The sequence below is a fragment of the Bos indicus genome, chromosome 24 (assembly GCF_029378745.1).
Source record: "Bos indicus isolate NIAB-ARS_2022 breed Sahiwal x Tharparkar chromosome 24, NIAB-ARS_B.indTharparkar_mat_pri_1.0, whole genome shotgun sequence".
In the NCBI taxonomy this organism is placed as follows: domain Eukaryota; kingdom Metazoa; phylum Chordata; class Mammalia; order Artiodactyla; family Bovidae; genus Bos; species Bos indicus.
This window is the reverse complement of record NC_091783.1, coordinates 21941981-21949499: the sequence shown is the minus strand read 5'-3', so window position 1 is coordinate 21949499 and position 7519 is coordinate 21941981.

The following is a 7519-nucleotide window of genomic DNA, read 5'->3' as shown; positions in this document are numbered from 1 at the left end:
TTCAAGTCCCAAGCAGGTTTTGGCTGGGTCTGAGTCCTAGTCACGTGGGTTCGAGTCTCAAACTGGTTTTAGGCTGGGTTTGAGTCCCAGTCTGGGGCGTGCTGCAGTCCATTGGGTTGCAAAGAGTCGGACATGACTGAGCGACTGAACTGACTGTGGCAAATGGTTTCAGACCAGCCGGCTTTTGTATTGCCTAGTCCGCCTCACCCTACCAGTAACAACTGTGAACTAGCCACACCTGTCCATCCTTTCTGCATCCTCACCCTTCCCCCACTCCTGGTGCTTCCTCTGGCAAGGTGGCCTCATCCTCTCCTGAGGTCTCCCCCCACCCCTGCTGCAGGGCAGGCAGCTAGTCAACTCAGTCTGAGAGGAGGAAACTCTGGTGCAGAAGACTAAGAGACTGTGACCTAAAATACCTCCTGGGCAGGAGCCCAGCCCTAGCCCTCCCCAGGCTCCTGGTGAGTCACATTAGGCGCCGCCTTTGTCCTGGGCTCTTTTAAAAGGCAGAAACTCCCAGAAGAGGTCAAGTGTTGAGTCATCGCCCCTGGTGTCTCACTGTAGGTTATTTTCATCAGATTACTTTCCTCTGAATTAGGAGGAGCCTCTAGAGGTTGGTTTCCCTTGTGGTTCAGATGGTAAAGAATCCGCCTGCAATGCAGGAGGCCCAGGTTTGATCCCTGAGTCAGGAAGATCTCTTGGAGAAGGAAATGGCAATCCACTCCAGTATTGCCCAAGGAATTCCATGGACAGAGGAGCCTGGTGGGCTACAGTCCTTGGGGTCTCAAAGAGTGGACACGACTGAGTGACTACTTTCAACTTCACTCTTTAGGGGTGGAGGGAGCTTCTAAAGGTCAGCGAAGGGAGCCAAGCAGTAAGGAGGGGTTCTGATCTGATCCAGGGCTCTGGAGCCCCCTCCTCTCTTCCCACTGGCCTTCAGGCCCCACCCCCACCCCCCCAGGAGAAGAAGAGGCCCAGCCCAGCTGGGTGCCCCAGCGCTTAGGAGGCGAGGGCCCACACCTCTAGCCCCAGCCCTTCCTTCTATACACTTTGCTCCTCAAATCCCAACCCCCCACATGTACCTACCTGCATTCTTAGCAGATCACATGGTTCCCCAGCACTCAGCATGAATGTAGCAAAACCAGACTCTGGAATGGCCCTTTGCAGTTTACTTTTATATACTTAGTCCATGTAGCCTTCGTGATAGATCTATAGGGGAGTGCTATTATACCCATTCCATCCCTTAGGAAACTGAAGTTCCAAGAGAATGAAAAATGAAATAATATCCAAAGGCAGGGAGGGCCGGGAGGAGATGTTTTAAGCTACATAGTGGTCAAGCTGGCTTGAGTCAACATCTTATCCAGTCATGTGCTGGAGGACATTAGAGGCATTCCCGGAGGACCTGGGGCCCCGCCCAGTGTCAGGCCTGAGCCACGCAAGTTTTCAATTTTTTTTTTTTTGCTTATTGCACAGATCAGAATCTCCAGTGCAATATTGAACAGAAGGGATGCGAACAGACATCCTCGTCTCATTCCTGATCACAGAGGGAAACCGTCTTTGATCATGAAGTCTGAAGTTTGCTGTGGGGTTTTCATTGAGTCTAATGTTATTTATCAGTTGAGGAAGTTGCCTCCTATTCCTGGTTCACTGAGAGTTTTTAATCAGGAACGGGAGTGGGATTTTATTAAATGCTTGTTATGTATCTATCATGGTCATCATACCCTGGAGGAGGAAATGGCAACCCACTCCAGTATTCTTGCCTGAAGAATTCTGTGGACCAAGGAGCCTGGCAGGCTGCAGTCCATGGGATCGCAAAGAGTCAGATATGACTGAGCACACACAACACAACGCAAGGTCATCATATAGTTTTTCTTCTAGTCTGTTAATACGAGGAGTTAAATTGAGTACTTTTTGAATGTTAAACCAATCTTGAATTCCTGGATTAAATCCCACTTGGTGGGAATGTATTATCCTCTTAGTGTATTGTTGGATTTGATTTGCTAAAATTTTGTTAAGAAGTTTTGCATCTGTGTTCATAATTCGTCTCTACTTTCTTTTCTGGTCATGTCTTTGCCTGGTTTTGGTGTTAGGGTAACACTGGCCTCATAGATTGGGTTTAAAGTTATTCCCTCCTCTTCAGTTTTCTGGAAGACTTTGTGTATTATTTATTCCTTAAATGTTTCATTGAATTCACCAGTGAAATCATCTGTGGCTATTTTGAGGCTTTTTGGTGGTGATTTAAAAACAAAAAAATAACAATACAGAAAATGTCAACAACAGGCCATCTCGGTTGCTAATGTTGGCGTCAGCATCTTCACCGGCGGCAGACAGTATCCTTATTGTTTATCATCCCTGCCAGCTCCCAGGAAGATTGAAGCTGGCATCTGAATGATGCTCTAGTAATACTTTATGGGGCTGAAGTCAGCAAGAGCTTCTTTCTCTTTTGACCCAGACATTGCAGAAACCAACAGCTTCTGAGAATTAGTACTAACTCTTCCCGACACTGACCCCCAGCCCCTCACACAGGACCTGCAGCCAGGCCTGTGCCCTGCGTGCAGCTGGTTCGCACACCTTCCTCTGTGGCCTCGCTGCCCCCACCCCTCAAGCACTACATTCTCTCTGTCGCACCGTGCAGATTCTTTCCATCCTTCCAGGCCCAGCTGGCATCTGTCTTGATTTCCCTGAGAATCTGTCAACACCACCCGAGGCTGCCTGAATTCCTGCCACCCTGACAGCCAGAACTACACAGCTGAGCCCTTTGTGAAATTCTGCATGTGTTATCTTCTCATTGATTTGTCTATATGTTTCTCTCTAACTAGATTATAAACTACTTATCTTATATTGCCTCAAGCACCTGCTGGAAGGTTGATTTAGGGCTAGTCATCCTAGCAAATGGCATATGAATTTACTTCAGTGTCTGCTCATCCAGCATTGATTCTACTAGGAGACAAATACGAGGGAAAACATCTTCTCATGTATAACTTGCTCTCATAAATGATTGCACGCGTTCTGTGTCAGTTCTGCATATCTCCTAAACACTGCCCTGTTTTCCTATTGGCAAAATTGCAGGCTTGATTTTTTACTCTAAAAGCATAGATGACAGAAGTTAGTCTCTCTTAATATCTGAAGCCTGTCTGCTTCTTTTCATTACACTCTACCATGAGGTGGAGAGAGCAAGTTTCATGCTCATATTTTACAAGCCCTGGCTATGTCCTGCCCCCTCTGTGCTTGGCCTCGGCTCTCACTCCCTGGGCCCAACGCCGTGCTGTTCCATGCCCCAGGCCTCACACCATGCCCTTGACCTGGAAATCCACTGGAGTCTAATTCAGACATAGCCTCACATGAATACTATCCACTCCTGCCCCCAAGCTAAATTAATTACTAGAATGTAAATTTCTAAAACCACCTTTTTATTTGCTTCATCACGTTCTATTTTTAAAAATCTTTAGAACTCATTAATCAAAACTCATTAATAAAATATGCCTTCATTTCAAAAATAAATAGTAAAGTTGATAGTCATTCCCATCATTGGAGAGTTTGTCAGCATTTCCAAGGGCAGAGAACATTGATTCTGATGGCCCAAACCCAAGCTATTAGCAATTGTTAAAATAAACACGTTTACCACCAAAACCCAGGAAGTCTCTAAATACCGTCTAGTCTCGCTGTTTTCCAGTTCCCCATTCTTCTGATCCTCATTTCTCTGGGTGTACAGTCTCAAGTGTCTCTTTGTTTCTGCTCGTGGTTCTGCCTTGGCCCGGGGCTCCTGACTGTTTATTTTCTCTTCCCTTTTCTTGCCTTTCTTTGTCGCCTTCCTTATTCTTTTATTGTTGCCGTAACTTGGGCTGACTGGACGTTAGGTCCCACCAGGTCTTGGCAATCAGGAGTCAGAAAGGACAGTGACTCTCAGAAACTTCCTTACCCACAGAGCCCAGCCCTGTGCTGTGTAGACACTGCATTTTCACTTCTTGTCCCAGAGGGGTCAAGCACAACTGTGTGTCTGTATTACTCCCTTCTTACCTAATCCCTGGAGACCAACTGTCAGCCTACGACTGGGTAACACACAGCAGGTGCCCTGGACCCCGGATCCTGAGTGTCAGAGCTAATGAGTTCATACACCCACCCCCAGCTTCAGGGGGTACCAGGTCATACAGCTGGTTAACTGACATTGTGTTGATGTGAATTTTTTGTGATTATATTTTTAACCAACTCAATGGACACGAGTTTGGGTAAACTCCAGGAGACAGTGAAGGACAGGGAAGCCTGGCATGCTGCAGAGTCAGACACCACTTAGAGACTGAACAGCAACAAGATCAAAATCTAGTTTGAGATAAAATAACACTTTAGCCTTAAAAGTTCAACACAGCGATTTTTGCAACTCCAACTCAGCAGCCACTCAGGTTGTTTTTTTAGTTCCTCTTCAGATGTTACCCCCTTTATATGTTAGTCCCAAATAGGTGCGTCTAAAATTGGAAAACACACCCTCCTCGGACTGATGATCTTCCAAGTCTGTCTTCTGCTCTTCTTCCTCCTGCTGTCTGCCCATGTGCCTGACCCAGAACAAGGGTTCTCTCTCTAGCCCGCTGATGCCCAGGTGAGTGTAGCCAGCGGGGAGCCTGAGCAGGAGATGGGTGGGAAGAGTATTTATTCCCTTAGCTCCTTCAGGACAAGGTCATAGCTCTCAACTAGAGGACCCAGTGTTGTGGAATCCGGAGTCACAAAACACTTCTAGAAGGACACTCAGGACAGTGGAGTACAGTTTATTACGCCAGCGGGTCCAAAGGGAATCAGTTCCCAACAAGGACCCTGCTGTTTCTGAGAGGCCCAGTTTTATACCCCCACTACATGACTGGTTACATGTTAGCAACCTCTTTGCTGTATATGATTGAGTTTTACAACAAGTAGGTGCTTGGAGAACAAACAAAGTTAAAGGGGGGGAACAATGATTATACATCAAGGCGGGGATGTCTCCACGGTTAATCTAACAGGGGCAGCCTGACCTCAACTGCAATCTCCGTTTGTCATCTGCAAGGAGGGAAGTTTCCAGGAGACCTGGTTTTCCCTAGCAACGGTTTCCTCACTCTTGGGCAGGGTTCAGACCCAGTTCACATCCTGTTTTAAGATGGATGACAGGCTTCAAGATGGAGTCTCTCCTGCTTTCCTCACACTGGCCCCAACATCAAGTCCCCTCAAGGAAGCCTGCTCTGTGAGGCTTTCTCCTTCAGAAACAGCCCCTGGAACTGTACTCTCCCTTCTGGTTTCCTGACACTCAACCACTCCTCTCTAAACTCTTCTGTTATTGAATCCTTCATGAAAGTGAAAGTGGAAGTCATGTCTGACTTAGTCATGTCTGACTCTTCATGACCCCATGGACTACACAGTCCATGGTATTCTCCAGGCCAGAATACTTATGGGTAGCCTTTCCCTTCTCCAGGGGATCTTCCCAGCCCAGGGATCAAACCCAGATATCCCACATTGCAGGTGGATTCTTTACCAGCTGAGCCACAGGGAAGCCCAAGGATACTGGAGTGTGTAGCCTATCCCTCTCCAACAGATCTTCCCAACCAGGAATCGAACTGGAGTCTCCTGCACTGCAGGCAGATTCTTTACCAACTAAGCTACCAGGGAAGACCTTTTTCATTAGTTTTTCCTAACTCAGGTGTGCCACTGATTTCCTGCTGAAAGACTTGGAAAAGTGTTTGAAACCCTCATTCAGAGATAATGGTTGGTTGACAATATCATACCACATTTAGTTGACAATATCATACCACCTAGATATAATCTCATATCCAAGGAGAGTGACAGACTCAAGTGAGAGCCTGGGTGAGAAATCTTTTGATTTCACTCAAGGAAGTTGCATCCCTGGAAATCCTGTGTTGGAACTGATGAACATCTTAGATAGCGAAAATACTAGGAAAGAAGTAAATAGCATGAAAGTTGTTTTAAAATGTGTTTTAAATCACCCCTGAAATTTGGAATCCTGGCAACCTTAAACTCTTTGCCTGTTTCTCCATGTCAGGGTAAGTTATGTTGTGATTTTTATGCCACCAGAATAAACAACTCCATTTCACTCTGCTCGGCTGGTTGGTGAAGTTTAGAGGAGGCCGAGGTTCAGCCTGAGCACCAAACCTGCAGGGTCTCCAGGGGTTCTATGTCCTGAGGACGTCCCACATGCCAGATCTGCGCCCAGCATGTCACATGCAGCATCCCAGCCGTCCTCAGCTCAGCCCTGGGGGGGTCTGCTGGCCTGGCGGCCTGCAAGGACATCTCGGAACTGGGGAGCCGGAAGCATAGCAGGGGCCTGGGCCAGGCGCTCACTTGGAAGGAAACATCCAGGGGATGCCACTAATAGCTCCCGTGGGCCTTCCCGTGTGTGACCTCACCCGCTGAGGTGGCCGGGTTATGAGCCTGGGATTGCCCTTCGATGCCCGCCCACTCCTCCTTGCCTGTACATGATGCACCTCTCAGAGCCTGGTGCCCCACCTGCTGAGTCTCTTGGAGTGAAAACGGTGTCTGGAGAGTGTGTACTCCTCTTTCTCACTTCTGCAGGGTGACTAACTTCAGGGAGCAAGCGGGAAATAGGATCTTACTGTTTCTCCTACATGGAGGGGTTGGGGTTGTTCCCGCCTCCCGTTGTCACAGACCATCATGGTGACCTCACAGGAGCCTCTGTGCGGGGCTGAGCCCCCGCCCCTCCCAGACCACCCTCCTCCTGACCCCCAGGTCAGGCCAGGCCTCTCCCCTGACCCAGGACTGTACCTGTGGAGACCTGAGCCAGGTCAGCAGTTGTCTGTTAGCTTCACAGGCCACCCTGATCCCCTGGCTATTTCCTCATAACTTGGCCCTGTATTTCACAGCCCTGAACTCTGGAGATCATGCTTCCCTCCATGGCATCATGGCAGGTGTTGTGAGCGTTATTTAGTATGAGTCAGGCAGTCTCAGATGGTTTCCCAGTGAAGGAGACATGAAGTTGGAGGTTCCAGCAGCCCCATGGGGTGGGGGGCCACCTTTCTGGGCCTGCCTGCCCTCTGACCTGGGCCAGCCTACCCAAAGGGGCACCCTGTCACCTCTGGAAACAGGCAGCGCCCCACAGTCAGGGTTCCCACCCCAAGTTCCCAACGGTGCTCTATGGAATGCAGGGCACTCAGGCTTGGCCAGGTCAGGCCTCCAGGAGTGTGTGAGCCGGGCCCCAGCCCATCAGGGACACATGAGCTGCACAGAGAGAAGGAATCACATTCTCAGAGGCACTTGAAGCTGACCCCACTGGAGGAGAGAAGAAGATGCTTCTACTGGAGGCTCCAATTCTTCCCCAACCCAAGCTTCCCTAATTCTAACCATTCCCTCCCCTAACCCAAACCTGAACCACCCAACCCGGGGCTGCATTTCTGTGCTGTGGGGCTGAGAAGCCTTTATCGCTCCATGACCCACCTTGTCCCCAGGTTTGGCATCATATTAATACCTTACACACACACACACACACACACACACACCTGATACACATATGTGCACAAAATATTAGGGTGGC